At 41.2% G+C, this 19,723-nt stretch overlaps 1 pseudogene; it reads right to left on the bottom strand.

Annotated features, from left to right (window-relative positions):
• Positions 1-17,699: 17,699 nt before the first annotated feature.
• On the bottom strand, positions 17,700-17,818 carry LOC133368132 (5S ribosomal RNA; annotated as a pseudogene).
• Positions 17,819-19,723: the final 1,905 nt, after the last annotated feature.

The following is a 19,723-nucleotide window of genomic DNA, read 5'->3' as shown; positions in this document are numbered from 1 at the left end:
GTTTTGGTTTTGGTCCAGGATGGAGTTGGGGAGTTTCTTTAATTTCATTTATTTATTTAAAATATTTCTATCCCGCCCTTCTACCCTACAATGGGGCACTCAGGGTGGCTACAATAAAATAGCATACATATATAATAAAATACACAATAAAAACACAAATTAAAATGTAAATTAAAATGCATAAAATACTATTAAAATGCATAAAATGCACTATGCCTACACATACAAACAAACATACATGTATATATGTGCATAAAGAGTGAGAATAAAAGAGCTTAAAAGATAAAAAATAAAAGATAAAAAACTTTAAACAGTATCAGGCTGACCCGTCAGTCCCAGCCAATGGCTCTCCGGAACAAAATAGTTTTTACAAGTTTCCAGAAGACCATCAGGGAGAGAGCAAAGTGGGCTTCTTGGGACAGGGAATTCCAAAGTCTGGGAGCCACAATTGAAAAGGCTCTCCCCCGTGTTCCTGTCAATCTAACTTCTTTCATTCCAGGCACACAGAGGAGACCAGAGGCAGATGATCTTAAATCCAGGCTAGGAACATCTGGACGTAAGCGGTCCCTTACGTACACTGGTCCAAGGCCATTTAGGGCTTTAAAGGTCAGAACAGGCACTTTGAATTGGGCTCAGAAACAAATTGGGAGCCAGTGGAGTCGATAAAGCATAGGGGTGATATGCTCCCTGCGCCATGCCCTCTTCTTCCCTTTTCTCTTCTGCTTTTCAGCAGCCAGGGATTCTCTCATAAGCCATCCCCCACTTGCTTTCCACTGATTTTACTGTGAGGGACAGTACTAACTGAGTAAAGGTTTGCTTGTCTCCATTGGTCCCTTGGCTGGCATTTTTTCTCTGGGTTCCCATTGTCTGTTCTTTGCTAACTACCCCTACCTCCTGACTGGCAACAACAGGGCTTTGGCATTTACTTTGCCAAGAGTTTTTTTTAAAAAAGATCATTTTTATTATAAATGTAGAGCTTTTAAGTCAGTAAGTTCTCAGATGATTAGTCCTTTAGCAGTTGATATTTTTGAACAAATATCTATTTGGTCATTCATTTAATTGTTTGAAATGTTAACAGGGTTTGCTTTCTTTTTTGCTTTTGTGGTTTGAGAGAGTAGATAGGTAGATATAGATATATCTGGGTGCATATGTATGTATATGTATATGTATATAATATACACAAACACCATATTTTAATATGCATTTAAATCTTCACAAGTTAGTGTGTACATTGACTTTTTTGGTGATTATGACTCTGGTATCAGGTGCAATGGATTCCCCCCCAAAAAAAAATTCAGAAAAAAGGTACTAAGCATCCCGTCTGCATCCTTTCCTCTAGTTGAGGATATTCAGATCGATGTCTAAGATGATGACCTTTGGATGAGGTCAAGAGCAAAAAAGTGGAGAAGATTTTCATTAGCTAAGAAAGTGGATGTCCCTCCTCAGATGAGTAGCAGTTCTATAAAAAAAGCTAAATCACTTCTCAGTCTTTCAGAATTGCAAAAGGGTGCTGGAGAAGAAGGAAACTCTTGATGTCCCTGGCACTACTGGTTCTTCCCAACATCGGGTTCAACAAAAATCTCACATAAAGGCTTTATGTTCAGGTTCATGGTTCTGATTTAGCATGGGTGATGTATAACACTATGGGTAGTTGGACTATTTGGCCAAATCAGCTTCCTAGCATCGGGATGGGTTCAATTGGTCCTTCTGGGTCCGTTTTTTCCCTCTTCATTTTTCTGCTATGTCCCAACCATTTTCCTCCTTGTACAGCTTGTGATCAACTGTGGCTGGTGGAACCCTGGTAGTTTCCTTCCATATTTGAGGTGGTCATTCTGTGTCTTTTACCCTTGGGATGTATTCATTATTTCAGGTCCATTGTGCCTTGTGCTGAAACAGCACTCCCTTTCAGTTATCATATCCTCCTTGCCACCAAAGAAAAAAATTGATGGGGAGAGTATGGTGATCTCCTTTCCCTCCTTTTTGACAACCTAAGGAAAAGGTTGCCTCAGAATTTAAGGAAAAGGAAAAGATTAAGAACAAAGCCAATAGAAATTGGAGGAATTGGTTGTCCAGTTACAACATCTACATGGAAGTGGTTTGACAGGGTCAACCTTGTTTGAGAAATACTTGAATATAATTCATTGTGTCTTTTCAGAATACCTGGCCATGCTTGGCTTAGATAGGATGAAAACTTTCTAATGGGAGCAGCCTTGAACCTGGTTCTCCTCTAGAGCATCCTGCATAGGAACTCTGGAAGTAGTGTTTAGCTCCAGCACATAAAGCTAAAGGTGACCATTTTTATGGTGGTTATTTTACTGGCATGCTCTCCTGCAGCCTCTGGGTCCCTGGGTTCTGTAGGGCACTGGGTTCAACCCTGCCTGTTTTGCTGGGAGTTTAATGCCTGGGGCACTGTTTGAGGAGTTCATTCCACTTCTGGCATGAGTATTAATTAATTAATTAAATAAATAAATAAATAAATTTATACCTTGTCTTATACCTGCCCTCAAGGCAGCTTACAAAAACACGAATATAACAACACATCATAATACATCAATACAATAATGCAATTCTCAAAATTAAATAACAAATAACATTAGAAGAAAAGAAAAAACATTTAAATGTGTCACGATAAGAGAACCACATTCAGCCAGGTTTTTTATACTAGATATGCTCTGCTCCGGAGGTAAGACAGTCTCAATTTGAAAGGACACAAATTGGCTCTTCTTCAGCTTTTTCAAGACCTGATCTTCATGACTCCCCAAAATGCCGTCCTCCATTTTGTAACTTAGAGACGAGAGACCTTTCGTTTTCCTCTTCACGCAGTACTTCAGGCTATCATCAGTTGCCCACAAAACAGATCCCTTGAAGGAGACAATAGGGGCCAGCTCTCAAGTAGGAGAGGAAGTCCAGGCAACATACCTGCTGGTTTGGCTGTTAAAAGCCAGCAGCTCAATCAGGGTTGATGACCTGATTCTTATTCTGCAGGATATTCTAAATAGGGAGTCTGCAACCGACTTGGTTTAGGATTTCTCAGAGGGTTTTTTTAACCCTTATGAGAGGCCCAGGATTCACAGGATGCCTTGTAATTTAAAGTCTGTCATTAGTTTGCATAACATGGTGCAAGCAAAATTAGCAAATCAGATTTATTAAGATAGGATATTTGGCCCTTTTGATGTTCTTATGTTGCCCAATTTAAGGATATCCTCACTTAGGATGATTCCCAAAAAGACTTCTGGCGAGTTTCGCCTTATTCATCACCTGCCATATCCACATGGTGAGTTGGTTAATGATGTGATCCTACAGAAGATTTTTGTTTTTTATGCTCTGTTTTCAGAATGCACTGCTGCATGGGTGCAACATTAAATCTGATTTCTGCCTATTGCCTGTTCATCCTGAGAATTTTGATGTTTTGGGTTTTGTCTTTGAGGGCAAATTTTATGTTGACAGAGCACTACCCATGAATTGTTCTGTCTCTTGCTGTATTTAAAACAATGCTGGAGTGAACGGTTAAGCGTAGGACGGTCTCTGACTTTAACAGACATTATTTGGATGATTTTCTTTTTGCTGAGAAGGTGGATTCAGATTGGTGTATGTGGCTTATGCAAATATTCAGTTTAATTGCTGAGCAGCTCGGGGTTCCCCTTGACTGAGAAAACAGAAGGTCCCTTGCCTATTCTAATCTTTTTTTAGTATTACAGAATACTACATAGACACTTCAGAACAGCTGTCTAAGTTGAACCAACAGAAGCTAGATGACTTGAGGTCTAGATCGTCTCAGGACATCTCTAAAAAAAGATTATGTTGCACAAGTTGCAGGTTCTTGTTGGCCATTTAAATTTCCCCTGCAAGGCAGTTGCCCCCAGCTGAGACTTTTTTAAAAATGTGACCCTTTTAAAAGTGATTGCGGGATGCCACGATGGGCCTGCAAATCTCTCATCACAGGTTCAGGATCTCTAAGGGAGGAAGGAGCAAGTAACTCCTGGAGGCCAAGTTGCAGGTCCACTCAGATGCCACTGAAGGTTTGGGCATGGAAATTTATTTCAGAAGCTGTTGGTGTGCTAATTGTCCAGATAATTGGTAAGCTAGTGTGGTCACTGAAGACTTAATGTTCTTAGAATATTCTCCCATAGGAACCCACACTGTGGTTAATTAGGTTATATAGACATTATTATCTGTTTGCAGATCCTTAACTGTTTGAAATTTTAAAAAAATGCTGATTTAAAACCCAAACATTTAACATCCCTGCCCCATCACCACCTCCACTGATCACTTCATCCTGGTCTAGTCTGGCAGTAGTACTAGCCACAGCCATGGCAATGGTAATAGCAGTGACAACAAGAAGTTCTCACTGAAGGCCTCCTTCCCTCCAGTATGACACATGTAGATTCCAGAGCACTTGTTATATACAGAAAGGACTCAAGTGCCCTGGGAAAACTGCATTTCCCAACATCCAAAGTAGCCTGGAATGGTGTTGTAGCAGCATTCAAAGCACCAGGTAGGCAAGGCAGGAGATCTGGGAAGGAGACTTTCAATGAAACCACCCTGCTGCTGCTGCTGCTGTTGTGGTTGTCACTACTGCCAAGTGGAACAGCAAGCAGGAAGGCAGGGAAAAGAACTCCCAGGGCTATGTTGCTTGTCTTGGATTGAAGGTAATTACAACTTGCTGAGATTCGTACTGTGAACGTTGGCAACATCACTAGTTGCTGGATTGATTCAGACACCTCACCTGAAAAATGTGTGCTTTCAAAATCACGTTCTGTGTTTGGCAGTGTGTCCTTTCCTTCCTCGGAGAGGAATTCCCCTGTCAAGAATTCTTTTCTGACAGAGTCAACACCCCTCGGGTTGGTGAGATTGTATTAGATGAGTTACAATTTATGCATGCCAGAAACAACCTAAAAACCAAAGAGGTATATTTAGAATGTTCCTTTAAATAAGGGAAATAAGTTTGTTGTAATTGACAGAATGGACTTCCCTGGGTATTTCTTCTGCACAAACTCCACTGATAATGAATGGGAGCTATGAAAGCATTTCAATAGTGTTTGTGCAGCTTTCCAGTGCATCATGCCCATAATTCAAGGAAGGGGGGGAAGGCAGCTTCAGCCTCAACAGCAAAAAAATGAGGCAAGAACCAAACAGAAATATAATCTGCCTGCTACACACACTTACGAATGTAACTGTAACGTGTGCCTTTGCTTGCAGTAAACATGACCCTTGTCTTCTGTGGCTGTCATGATGCTGGCGTGTTGATGCTGATTTCTAAACATCCTTGCATTCTTGCTCTTTCTGCTGAAATTAATTGACACAGATCCCCAGCAGGCAATGTAGCTGTGTTTATTGGTAAATATAGCTTGCTGCACTTTTGTGAATGGAGGCAGGAATGTTAAACGTGTGGTGGGAAAAAACAGCAAACACTCTTCTAACACTTCAAGGTTGGAGGAGAGCTTATTTAATATTAGTTATCACAGGCCAGCTGACTTTGAGCTCTGTTATGTGCTACTGTATCAAAATATTATTAAAGGGAAGCCATGTTCACTCATAATATTGTGGAACCACCTGGCATTCTAAAAAAGAATTGGGGGGGGAGAATCCTCTGAGGGAAGAAAGTGTCCAGACATTTTTTTTGAAGGGGGGGATTCAAACCCTTGTTATGTATCTTACAGTGCTCCAAACAACAAACTATAATCAAGGTTTGCTCTTGATTTAAAGGTCATGGCTTGTCTGAAGGAGACAAACCACAATCCCAAGTTTGGACAGCACACTAAGCCAAAACATAGTGTGGCTCACAATAGCAGAGCAGCAACAGGGTTGGAGAAGGAGCAAAGTGGCCATAATTTCCTCTCCAGGAACTCACATGGTCCTGCGTTCATGCTAAACCATGGTTTGGCTTAGTATTATGTGTGAATTGAGCCATTCTGTGTGTATTAATGAGTCCTCCAAAATTGTTTTCCTGAGGTCACAAAGGTAACTTTGGGTAGATTTATGCCCACAAGCAAGGGATTTGGATAGATTTATGCCCACATGCTTATGCATATATAATCATTTCATGTCTTTACATGATGTAATTTGCTCGTCAAATGAGCATAACTGCACTCTGTTGTATATTTCCTGAAAATTTCCTGAAAATTACAATAAGAATATATTAAAATAATAATAATAAAATAAGTAAATAAAGTTCCCATCAGGGAGTATATTTAAAAATCTTTTAATTGTATGGCATTTCCAAAAAAAGTATGTATCCTTAAACATGGATCGTAACAGCATTAGATTTAGAATGCCTCAGAGCATTTGTCTGAGTCAGATTCAGAAATGCCATACATATGACAGCCTTAAAGTACAGATCTTTTTGTTATAGATTTTTCTTCACATCAGGGATGCCTTACTCCAAAAGGCCACTAAGGGCCAGATTAATGCATGGAAAGCACCCACATTAAAGTTGCCTTCTATCCTATTTTACTAAACGAAATCCTATCTATCCTACCTTACTAAACAAAAAATGGGGTTATCTAGCCATAGTATAGCACATTTGAGTCTCATTGCTGCCCTGGGCTCCTACTGGGAGGAAGGGTAGGATATAAATCTAATAAATGAATAAATAAATAATTGTTCATATGGGTCATAATTTCACAGTATATAAATGGGAATTAAAAGGCCAGATCACATCCCGATATATATTTTTAAATCTGTTGCTAACACCAGATCTTTATACCACTGGGCATCCTTTATACCTTTTCAGAAATTGTTTCATCAATTAAAAATATGTAATCAGATCTAGTGGCATGAGCCAGCCACAGTTACATCCCACTTAAATCTCTTCCATTGAAGCCATTGGGAATAAGCTTAACTTAACTATCTCCTGAGAAATATTTTACACTTAGTGATGGGAACAGAATATCTGAGATGTAGAGCTGCCTTTGTGGTAAAAAAAAACTGCTGCAGTTAAATTAGCACTTAAGTTGCTTTGTTCCACTAGTGAATGAGCTGTGAGCACCAGGCAGGGCCCAAGCAATGGGGATGGGGGAAGAAGGATACATTTTATCAGGACTTAGAGACCCACTAGGGCTGGCCTTGCAACCCCATTATTGTGAAAAGTAAAGGTAAAGGTGTCCCTGCACTTATAGTGCGAGTCGTTTCTGACTCTTAGGGTGACGTCTGGCGACGTTTACTAGGCAGACCGTATATATGGGGTGGGATTGCCAGTTCCTTCCCCGGCCTTTCTTTACCCCCCAGCATATGCCGGGTACTCATTTTACCGACCACGGATGGATGGAAGGCTGAGTGGACCTCGACCCTTTTTACCGGAGATTCGACTTCCTCCTTCCGTTGGAATCGAACTCCGGCCGTGAGCAGAGCTTCGGCTGCATTACTGCCACTTACCACTCTTCATTATTCTGAAGGAGGAGGGAATTCAAGATAAATTGTAGATTATGCTTGAAGGTATTTATGGAAATGTATTTCCCTGTATCTATGTACCTTAACACCAGATTATGAGATTTGCTAGAACCAATCAGGAGCATAGTTAAAGCAGAACAAGCAATAACAGTGAATTCCTGGCCCAGGCTGTTCTAGGACATCGTTTGGGAGACAGAGATATTTGTACTTCTGTAATGGTTAATCCAAGGGCGGGCAGTGGGAACAACAGAGATAACGGGCTTACATGGCAGGTTCAAAGGAAATGAAGAGGGGGAAAAATAAGAACTGATAGCCCCATCTATATACAGTGGCCCTTACTGATTCGTTTTATTTCCAGCAGAGGCAAGAAAGACTATTGCATTTATACCATAAAGCCGCCTTCATGTGACAATTTATAACTGCTGATACCAACTGTCCCATAGTTGGGAGAAATTTATTTAGTTTTTTCTTTTTAAAATAAATAAATAAATAAATAAATAAAAGCAATAAAAGTAAACATGCAACCCCCATCATTCTGTGAGAAGCCTAGAGATGCGGCTCGAGTCCCCAACCGGGCCAGTGATACCTGCTCAGAAGGCAGGTATCATCTTGCTAGGCATAGCAAGTTTAGTTCTGAACCGAGTTTAGCGGTTCTTCGGTTCATCTTTGTTTTTGATGCAGTGTGGAGAGATGCAGCATTCTTTGCTACTCTGAATGAAAGAGGTCATCAGATGCAGGAATTATGATTTTTGGCAAGAATCTCTGGATGTGCAAGTCTTGTCACTTAATGTCAATGGCCTTGGCAATGTAGTGAAATGGGCCCGAATAGAAGCGCTGCTCAAATGAAAACAACCAGACATAGTGCTATTGCAAGAAACTCATCAACATCACAAGCCCAAAGCCAAATTGCTAAAGAGTTCCTGGATTAGGGGACCGGTATTACGCTCCAGGCACTTCCATCTGGCACTCTGGCAGACCCACAAGGGCACTATATATTTGTCAGAGGCTCGCTCGGTCCGCTTCAACTAACGTTAGGCTCAATTTATGGTCCCAATGCAGGACAAGAACAGTTTATAAAATGGTTTATTTGTTTAATTTGCAACATTTTAGTCAAGGAGTAATCATCCTAGGGGGTAATTTGAATGCATGCTTAGATGAAACCATCGATAGGAGCACTTCCATAGTGGAATCTATAAAACGAGGATCAAGACTAAAAACACTTTTCAACAATTATGACCTGATAGATATATGGAGGGAACAACACTCTACCACGCGTGATTACACGTTCTTCTCTTCCAGGTTTCAGTCTTTTTCATGCATCAACTACCTATTCGCAACAACAGACCTATACCCCATGATCTCACATTTGGCCCTCGATACATCACAGTGTCTGATCATGCGCCAGTTCTGCTTGACTTTTACTTGGCAGATTGTCCCAAGAGATCTCGAAGGTGGTACTTCCCGACAGAGATACTAGCTGATGCGGTATCTCAGACCAACATTACACAGGCCATTCAGCACTACTTCCAGGAGAATGATACGCCAGGCAGGGGAACACATGTACTATGGGACGCAATGAAGTCAGTGGAACGTGGCCATTGCATTAATGAGAGGGTCAGATTGAGAAAAATACGAGAAAGCGAAAAGGAAGTGTTAATAAAAGATATAGACATTCTTGATGACATTTTAAAAAATATTATCTAAGAAAGGTCTATAGTAAATTAGTAATGAAATGCTCAGATTTACAACGCCTGGACATGGGGAAAATCTATGCTCAAATGGCTTACATCAAAAGTAAGTACTATGAGTTTGGGGATAGATCCTCTAAATTGCTGGCCCATGCACTCCAAAGGAAGCGCTCAAGAAATATCATATTAGGTATATACAATAAACAGGGGGACCTACTCTCAAACTCTAGAGACATCATGCAGGAGTTCACAAATTTCTATACCTCCCTGTACTCCTCAGATAGACCTGACATTAGTGCTATAGAAAACTACCTGAATGCTACTAAGAGAGGTCGACTGTCAGAGGAGCACAGGGAGTTTTTGCAAGGCCCAGTTTCTGAAGATGAAGTGAGAGGTATTATAAAAAAACTCAAAACTGGGAAGTCTCCAGGACTTGATGGGTTCTCAGGGGACTTCTACAAAACCTTCAGTAATGAGCTAACACCATGGCTCACTAAATTGTTCAATGACATATTATCAGGGAGGAGGATACCAGAAACATGGCAGCACTCCAGGCGGTTGTATTGAAACCAGGCAAAGACCCCACTGTAGTAGGCTCGTATAGGCCGATAGCCCTAATCAATATGGACGCAAAACTACTAGCTGCAGTTATGGTAGCCTGTTTAAATGTGTTCATTGGGAAAATATGTCCACAGACCAGATGGGGTTCATTCCACAACGTAATATAGCAGACTCCATTCGAAGGGCGTTAAACATAGTCTATGAGACTACCAATAAAAAATGAAGGCAGCCCTGATTTCACTAGATGCCTTCAAGGCATTTGATAGAATCGAATGGAGCTTCCAAAAAAGTCTGCTCCATAAAATGAATTTTGGGGAGAAATTTGTACATCTTTTCACCAGTACTATTCACAGTCAAAAGCAAAAATAGGCATTAACGGGCTTGACTCCTTAAGTATTAAGGTCTGTAGAGGCACAAAGCAGGGGTGTCCATTGTCACCCCTGCTGTTTGCACTTGCTGTGGAAGTACTGGCAAATAACATGAGATCTCATCCAGAAATAAATGGATTAAGCATCAGGAGAGTAGAACACAGAATCAATCTATTTGCTGACGACATGCTTTTAATGCTGAGAGACCCACTGAAGGCCCTGTCACCCCTTAAGACAGTCCTAGCAGATTTCCACAAAGTGGCAAGCCTGGAAATTAATTATTCTAAGTCGCTAGTCCTTCCACTAAATATGCCTAAATGGGAGAGAGATCAAATTTTTAGATCATCAATTGGGACTCCATGCTATAGGGGCTTTCACTACCTGGGAGTAATTATCCCAAAAGATCTCAACCAATTATATAGAAGAAATTTCCGCAGCCTTCGCAATTTAGTATTAAATGAGCTACATTCTTGGAAACACCTTAATCTCTCCTGGTTAGGAAGGATAGCAGCTGTTAAGATGTCTATTCTTCCAAAAAAATTATTTCTGTTCCAAACCCTACCTAGCCACTTAAAAGCTAAAAATCTAAACGCTTGGCAAAATATACTTAATGAATTTGTCCATAGGGGAAAGTGAAGCAAGCTCATTAAGTCTGCATTATATAGACTGAAACATAAAGGTGGTTTAGCTATGCCTAATCTACAACTATACTACGATGCGTTTCAGTTAAAGCAATTGATACATATCATTAATGGAAATGTAAAAATTCTGAGGGTCCAAATCAAATTAAATCCAGGGCACCCCTCTCTCCAAGCAGTCCCTTTTCTACATTTGTCTTGTGTGGCCATCCATAAAATAGCAACTCCTTTTACTCATGCCACCCTGGTGGTTTGGAAAAGATGGGAGAAATTATTAGCTCCAAGGAACTCTCCCCTAATCTGGCTGTAGTGGTGGGATACGAACAAAAGAGAGTCCCTAAAAGTGGTGTGGCAAAAAGAAATAACAAATAAAGATTACTTGTGAGAGTGACTGGCAAAGAGTGTGTGGCAAAGAGTGAGTGAACTCCAACACCATGGCTGAATATATAAAGATGAAAAGAGAGGAGCTGGTGGAGAAGTGCATAACATTCAATTTACCTCACGAGAGTAAAGGGGTAGATGAATTGCGGGTAGCACTAATAGCATTTACAACTGTCCAGCAAAAGCAACCTGTCAGGGAAGAGACCCCGGAAGGGTATTCAAGCAATCCCGCTTATATAGAGTATTTGAGAGAGAAGTTAAGATGGGAGCATGAGTTGGAAACTGAGAGATTGAGGAGGGAGGCTGAGGAAAAAGACAAGCAGAGGGTCTTTGAAACGGATGAGAAAGAAAAGCAGCGGGAGTTGGAAATTGAGAGATTGAGGAGGGAGGTGAATGAGAAAGAAAAGCAGAGGGAGTTGGAATTTGAGAGAATGAGAGTGGATGCTGAAATACAGGTGGAAAAGTTAAAGTTTGAAAGAGAGAAGTTTCATTCTGATGAAACAAGAAAGGACAGAAATGAAACAAAGATAAAGGTTACACCAAAAGATTTTGCAGTGTTTGAGCCGGGACAAGATCCACAAATTTACCTCAGCACCTTTGAAAAGGCAGCTCAAATGTGGGGGCTACCGGAGGATAAATATATGCAATATTTATCAAACCTGATCAAAGGGGAATTGGCAGAGGTATACCAATATTTCCCCTCAGACAAACCCGTCACATATGCCAAGTTTAAAGAGGCAGTATACAAAAGATTCAGACTGGGACCTGACTATTTTAGAAAGTTATTCTGAAACTGTCAGATCCAAGCAGGGAGGTCTTTTGTTGAACTAGGAGCAAAGTTGATGGATATATTTGGAAAGTGGATGAGTAGTGCCAAAGCTCAGTCAGTGGAAGAGGTGAAAAGCCTCATGATACTGGATCAATTATTCCATCAGTTACCACCAGAAATAAGGCTCCTTGTCAAAGACCGTTCCCCTACATCGGTGCAGGAGGCCACAGAGATGGCAGATCACTTTGCCTCCAATAGAACTGGCTGGGGAAAACATCAAGAGAGTTTAAACCCAGACCATATAATGGTGGCAGAAAGGATGTAGTACCACAGCGAGTGAGTCCTCCAATAAAATCTGAAGGGCACAGGACACACCAGAGTGGATCTGTGTACCCTAAAATGGAGGAGAAATTATGCTATGAATGTGGTAGACCTGGGCACCTACATTTTCAATGTAAGGTTGCCAACCCCATTGGTAATCCTGCTCAGGGAAGGGCAGTGAAAACAGAACCAAAAGAGCTGGAAACGAAAAAGGTTCAGTTCTGCTCGATAAACTGGACAGAAGTAAAAGACTTGGATTCGAGTCTAAGAGAAGAAGTGAGTGTGCAAGGGGCAAATTATTGGGCATTGCTTGATACTGGTGCCGCTCAGACGTTACTGAGGCCAGATTTAATAAAATCTGAGGAAATATTACCTCAGGAAACGGTGACTATCCAAGGAGTGAGGGGTGAACCAGAAAGCATACCCATGGCCCTAATAAGAATAAAGTGGAGAGGTAGGGAGGAAAAATATAAAGTAGGTATTAATGCCCAACAACAAGAACCAGTGATACTGGGAAGAGATGTAATGGGGGCACAAGGAAAAATATATGTGGTGACCAGACGACAACTTGGCAAAGAAACAGAAGCCATGTTAAAAGAGGCTGAGGAAAACAGGGTAGAACCTGTTATCGAGCCTAAGGTCGCCATAGCAACCCCTGGAAGGCCTGCTGAAAGAGACAACTTGTATCAAATGGTCTCTAGTGAAGAGGCAGAGCAGTTCAGGGAGGAGCTGAATAGGGATACAAGTCTGAAGCAGATGATGGACCAAGCCCTTACACAAAAGATTCCCTTTACGGACAAACTGAGGAATCAAATTGTGTGTGAGAATGGAATTTTATATAGACTGTGGATGCCTGCTGAGAGAGAGAATGAATGTGAACCAGTGAAACAAATGATGGAAGTTGTGCAAAAGAATTTGAGTCAAGCTCAGGAGAAGCAAAGTTACTGGTATGACAGAACAGCCAGGGAACGTGTGTATGATGTGGGAGATATGGTTATGGCATTCATACCCAGGAAACATGATAAATTACAGGCCAACTGGGAGGGACCATATACCATAAGAGAAAAGCTTGACACAGTGATGTATGTGATAACCACAGACCAATTAAAAAAGCATAAAGTGGTTCATGTAAATATGTTGAAACCTTATCACACCAGGGATGCAAAGGTGTTGCAAGTTACCTTATTCCCTGAGGGAAGTGGGCCTGAACTTCCAGATTTGGTACAGGAAAGCAAAGCCAAAGGAGGGGTAGATCAATTGGAATGGTCGGAGGAGGTGAAGGAAGAAGTAAAGGAAGAGATTCTGAGAGTTTTGAAAAATTATGGAGATCTCTTTAGCAATAAACCTGGCCGAACCAGTATATCCAGACATTCCACTGATACTGGAAATCATGCCCCAATCAGATCTGTTCCGTACTAATCCCCTTTCTTGACTACCCAGAATTCTCCTCTCCTGAAAAATACCAATAGTTTCGAGACTGGAAAGAGAGAGGTTTGTTCAGGATCGGAGGCCTAGTGGAGAGGGGTCGCCCAATAACTGAAAGCCTCTTTGAGAAATAAACTATGTGGTCTCCGAATCAATTGGTTTAGCATTCTACAGGTCATGACTTCTACCAAAAAGTTATTAAGGGACGGGCACTTCCTCGCTCCTTCACTTCATTCGAGCACCACTGCACTTCCTCAGACTTTGCATTGACAGGATCAGCCTCTTTTATTTATAAGATACTAGTTGATAATAAAATGGGAAACACTTTTGCCTTTCGTCAGGCTTGGGAAGATGACTTAAACATCCAAATAAAAGAAACTAAATGGAATAATCTGTGGTCATCTGCCCCCCTGAAAACTACATCTGCTCATATACAAGAGGCAGCAATCAAAACTTTATTATTTTTATTTATTTATTTATTTATTTTATTAAGCTTATATACCGCCCGACTAGCAAACAGCTCTCTGGGTGGTGAACATAAAAACATATACAATAATAAAATTACAGGATCTAATACAACAGTATATAAAAGTACACCATCTAAAATAAAATTACAACATTTACTCAAATTAACTTAGATTAAAATGGCTCAGAGAAGAGAAAGGTTTTAACCTGGCATCGAAAGGATAATAGTGTCATTGGACCCCAGTTAGACTCTCTCGCATTACAGGTCAAGTGTCACCATTATGTTGGAGGGGTTGCAGTGAACAAGGAACATTAATGCATTTATGGTGGAATTGTGGGTGGTGTCCACGTTTTGGACACATATATTCACTGAAGTATCCCAAATGATGCTTCAGAAAGTGGTTAAAGACCTGTCCTTGGACTGATATCACTGGGAAGCGATTTGAATCCTAAGGCAAATCACAGGGAGCTGATTGCTTTACTGTTTACTACAGCCCGCATGGAAATAGCGAGACATTGGAAGGATCCTACGGGTCCCTCATACCCGGGCTGGTTAGAAAAAGTGTGGGAGATTGCCTTATCGGAACACTCGACTCAGTATAGAAGGGTGGCTTCTGGTCTAACACTAAATGACAAGTTTGAGAAAATATGGTCTCCTTTGATTCATAGGGTCACCATAAGTCGTAATTGACTTGAAGGCACATAACAATTTTGTTAACAAGAAAGGAACATTTGTCCTCCATGTACGCATGGGACTATGTGGAGAGGTTATGTACATGTATTATGAGAAAGACATTGATGTCAGCAAGATGCTTACAATATGAATAATGTTCTCCAATGAATTTATTTGATAACTTTACATTTTCAAAGAACCACGCCGCATAAGTTTATATTTTATGTTCAGTTGTTTACTTGAGAAAAGCATGTACAAGTTAATATAACCTACTGTATGTTGCCCTTTTTTGAAAAAAAAATTTTTTTTAAAGAGATATTTGTACTTCCCTGTGTGACATGCTCTCTCAAGAAGTCCCAATTCCAGAGTGCCTTCTGCATAGGCAGCCAGTGGGAGGGGAAAAACAGCATAATCAGGGACATTGATCCGAGGGGCAAAGTGAGCCAGTGCTGCTGGTGGGATTTACAGACCCAAAATATATGTGGGTAAATAACCAAAGGGGGGAGCAGCTTGGGCCATAGTAGAAAAACCCCAGTGTGGCCCATGGTGTAATTTCAGAAATGTAGAACAATGTGATTTCAGAATTTAACCAAACTTTTCTTTCATGACTAATGAGATTGTAGGTGTTGGGTAGGGTTGTGGTATGTGTGTGGGAGTACAAATTTGGGCTTACAATATAAATGATATCCCTCTATCATAAAATCTATTAATATTTTCACTTTCTGAGATGAACAAGTTTCAGTTAAATGTGACATCAAAAAAATGGAACATCAAATCCTAGGATGCACCGTGCAATTGCAGCTCCTAGAACTCAACAGAGTGGCAATCAAGATAAATCATATCCATGAAGCTGTTTAGATATCAGAATCCAGCTCCTCAATATGCCATCGAAAGCTCACCAGGCAATCTGAGCATAACAAACAAACAAGGAATCTGAGCAGACATGAACCAAACCAGCCAAGAACTCATGTTCATGCACTGAATTTTTGTGACTGATCTGCTGGTCTGCTGAGGCTCAGAAGAACTGGCTCTCTGATAGAGCCTATATACCATGCCCTCGCATATTGGTCTCCGTATGTATTTCAGTTTTTAGGAGTTCATACTCTTATGAGAGAGTGTCACAAGAGGCTTTCCCATAAAACAATGCCATTCTGCATAATGGCGATAAGGTGGCAACTAACACATCATCCTAAAATATGAAATGCATCACCAGAAAAAAAGAGGGCATCAGTTTGCATAATATTTGCACAAGCTAATTCATAGATATGGTTGAAAAATTAGAAGAAATTGCTATAATTAAAAAGTAATAATAATACATCTTACTATAATGGGGAAGACTGTGAACACGTGACCTGTGTACCTGCCCTTGTCCTTTCATACTGATTGGAGACTATCAGAATGAAAAGAGATGAATCAGCCACTGAGAAGACTCTTCTCGAAGACTCTTCTCAGTAGCTAACCTATAGCCTCTCATACTGATTGGCTCCTAGGGACATTTTGTAGCGGGGGACAGCAAGGGGAGGCAAGGGAAAGTGGAAAAGGGGGTGTGGCTGTGAGAGGGTATGGTATCACTGTAATGAAGGGATCCTGCATTTCTGAATTTGCCACTACACTACTGCCCCCATCCCTAATGGCAGCAAGAACAACAGCAAAAGGGAGGAGACCGAAGGAAGCATACAAAGACCTCAAGCCTGCTCCAACTGGACTGTCTACCCTTCACCCACAGCCCTCTACCACCGACTGCCCCATGGGAAGGATCCTGATGAATTGATATGTTTTGACATTATCACATTATGAATTTGATTGTATTTTGACTGTATTTGTCACCTGTCTTGGAAAGATTTGTATCCCTGAAAGCCAGGATATAAATAATATAAAACAACAATAATGCATACAATGCTTAGGCTTGTGACTTATATAATCTCAGGGTCAGAGCTTGGAAAAGTTACTTTTTTGAACTACAACTCCCATCAGCCCCAGCCAGCATGGCCACTGGATTGGGCTGATGGGAGTTGTCGTTCAAAAAAGTAACTTTTCCAAGCTCTGCTCAGGGTATCAATTCCAGATTTTAGAGAACCCTTAGGAAAGATGGCCTCAATGGACCTCCCTCCCCTTGAGCCGGTCCACTTCATCCTCACTGCTGTAGCCACTGCCCATTCACTTGTTCCTTCCTCTGGGCCCAACTGGCACTATCTTTCAGAAAGAGATAGGACAAGGTGTGCAGAGGTAGCTGTTGCTACTCCTTATTTCTTGGTCACTTGGATACAGCAGGTGAGCAGCAGGCTGTAACAACATGGAGGAACAGTGGCAGGGCCAAGCGCCTTGAGGCATGAGCGTCATCAGAGGGAATAAATACTCCAAATAAACAAATAAACACAAAACAAATGAGGATAATAATGCCTGCGCATTTTGTTGTGTATCTCACATACTACAAAGGCTAGACACTTTTTTTTTAATGAAAGTTAGGAATTTGGGGATCATGGCTCATCTGAAGGGAGCAACAGTTTCTCTTGGCCCCCCTTTCAGACACCCATGGTTCCAATGATCGACAGTGGAGCCCCTCATGTAATGTGGGCCTCAGCTGGTGCTCACAGATGCCAGTCCATGGAGACAGTCCGATAATTCTGACCAGAATACTGTAAGATAGGCTAGCATTAGGATATCTGTATTGCAAGTGTGGGAGGCCTGAGTCCATGGCTTGCCTAAGACAATGTGGGAAATTCATAGCTAAGTCAGATTTGGACTACCTCAGTCATTAACCACCTCATTACCCCAGCTAAATACTGTTAATGCTTTAGAGAATTTTAAAGAGCTATCATAACTTTTAAATGATAAATGTCTATTCTTAGTAAAGTTTATTACATTCAGTGTTAACAAAATGGCATAAAAACATCTTTGTTGTTGTTATATGCCTTCAAGTCACTTATGACGTATGGTGACCCTATGAATCTTTTTTGGATAAATTCATAGAGTTTTCATGGTAACAGGTATTCAGAGGTGGTTTAACATTGCCTTCCTCTAAGCCTAGAGCACCCGGTATTCCCAGATGGTCTCCCATCCAAGTACTAACCAGGCCTGACCCTGCTTAGCTTCCGAGATCAGATGAGATTGGGCGTGTTCAGGGTAGTATGTCCGTTGGCAAAAAATAAAATAAAATAAATCTTTAAACCATATTAAAAACAAAACATATTTTTTTAAAAAAATTAAAACATCTTAAAAACAATTACAGCACAGATGCAGACTGGGATAAAGTTTCTACTTAAAAGGCTTGTTGAAAGAGGGTGGTCTTCAGTAGGTGCCAAAAAGACTACAGAGACTACAGAGACAGCTGCTGTCTAATATTTAAGGGGAGGGAATTCCAAAGGGTAGCTGCTGTAACACTAAAGGTCCTCTTTCTGCGTTGTGCAGAATGGACCTCCTGATGAGATGGTACCACCTGCAGAATGCAATGATTGAGTGGGTTTATAAGGAGCAAGATGATCTTCCAGGTATCAGATCTCAAGCTATATAGGGTTTTATACACCAAAACCAGCACAACGAACTTAGCCCAGTAGCTAAGTGCAATTAGTTCAGTAGTGGCTTAACATGTTGGTGATACCCTGCTCCAATGAGCAGTCACGCTGCCGCATTTCACACCAGCTGCAGCTTCTGGACCAACCTCAAGAGCAGCCTCACATGTAGCTCATTAATCCAGCCTGGACGTTATCAGTGCATGGACAACAGTGGTCAAGCCATCCCAGGCCAGGAATGGCCACAGCTGTATTATAAGGCACTTATAGCCACTGAGGTCACCTGGCCTCTAGCGACAAAAATGGATCCAGGAGCATCCCTAGACTACAAACGTGCTCTTTCAAAGGGAGCATGACCCCATCCAAAGCAGGCAACTGACCAATTATCCAGACTTAGGAACCACCTACCCACAGCGCCACTGTCTTATTAGGATTCAGAGTCAGTTTATTAACCTGAGCTAGTGGCGAGTAGTGGCTAAGTGGCTAAGAAGCTGTGAACCAGGAGGAGGCCCTCAGTTCAATTTTCCCCTCTGCTATGAGAGGCCCCACTCTCAGTCTCAGAATCCTCCCCATCTATAATATGAGGATAATAAGACTGACCAACTTTGCAGAGTTGTAAGAATTACGGAGGTAGACTAATGGACTGGTTTGCATGATACAATAAGACTCAGTTTGTCTTAAACCATGGTTTAATCACGAATATGATGTTGCTGTCTGAGCCTGCACCATGGTTTGTTTATTCCAAATAAACAGTAAGCCAGAAATAAACCAAGAATAAACCTTGGTCTATTTCTGCCTTACCACTTGCAGTTTTGTTTGAAACAAACAAACCACAGCCTGAGTTCTGTTAATGTGGCAAGCCATGAAATGATTTGTTAGAGCTGCAAGAGTGCCAGGTATATGTGTTTGTGTGGGGAGAGAATCTCCATGCAGTGCCATGTGGCAGAGTGAGGGAGAGATGTTCATGATTAAACCATGGTTCAAGCCAAATGATAGGTTACTGTGATGTAAAAACCAGGCCAATGTACTTGTGGTGCTTTGAACACCGAGAAAGTGCTGCTTAATTGCAAAGCATTATACATTACTACTATTGTGATTATTACTAAGGATTATAATTGTTATAATATGATCCAGTGTGGCAATTCTTACATTTCTTATGTAAGCTTGCCCAAAGTGATCAGAGGTCAGCTTCCTCCCCCGCCCCTTTTTTTTTGCTTTGTACTGATATGGAACTTTATTGCAAAACATTCCGCCTGTGTGTGCTTCAAAGATATAACTCGCAACATTCTGATATTATGCGAAGCCGAACTTTGCTGTCTTAAACTCTCATCATTACCATTATTATTACTTTCCAAGGATAGTGGCGGTTTGGAGCTGACACTGGATCCTGCCACCCGCATCTGCATTCAGAACTGGGAATTAATTTACCTTCATCTCTTTTCCTGTCTGCCTGGGGGCAAGTTGGAGTTCTGTAGCAGAGTGCAGTATAGTGTGAAGGCAGACAGTGACACCTCGCCTCTCCCCACACTTGCAAAT

The sequence above is a fragment of the Rhineura floridana genome, chromosome 11 (genome assembly GCF_030035675.1).
Source record: "Rhineura floridana isolate rRhiFlo1 chromosome 11, rRhiFlo1.hap2, whole genome shotgun sequence".
NCBI lineage: Eukaryota > Metazoa > Chordata > Lepidosauria > Squamata > Rhineuridae > Rhineura > Rhineura floridana.
This window is presented reverse-complemented; position numbering and strand designations above follow the sequence as displayed.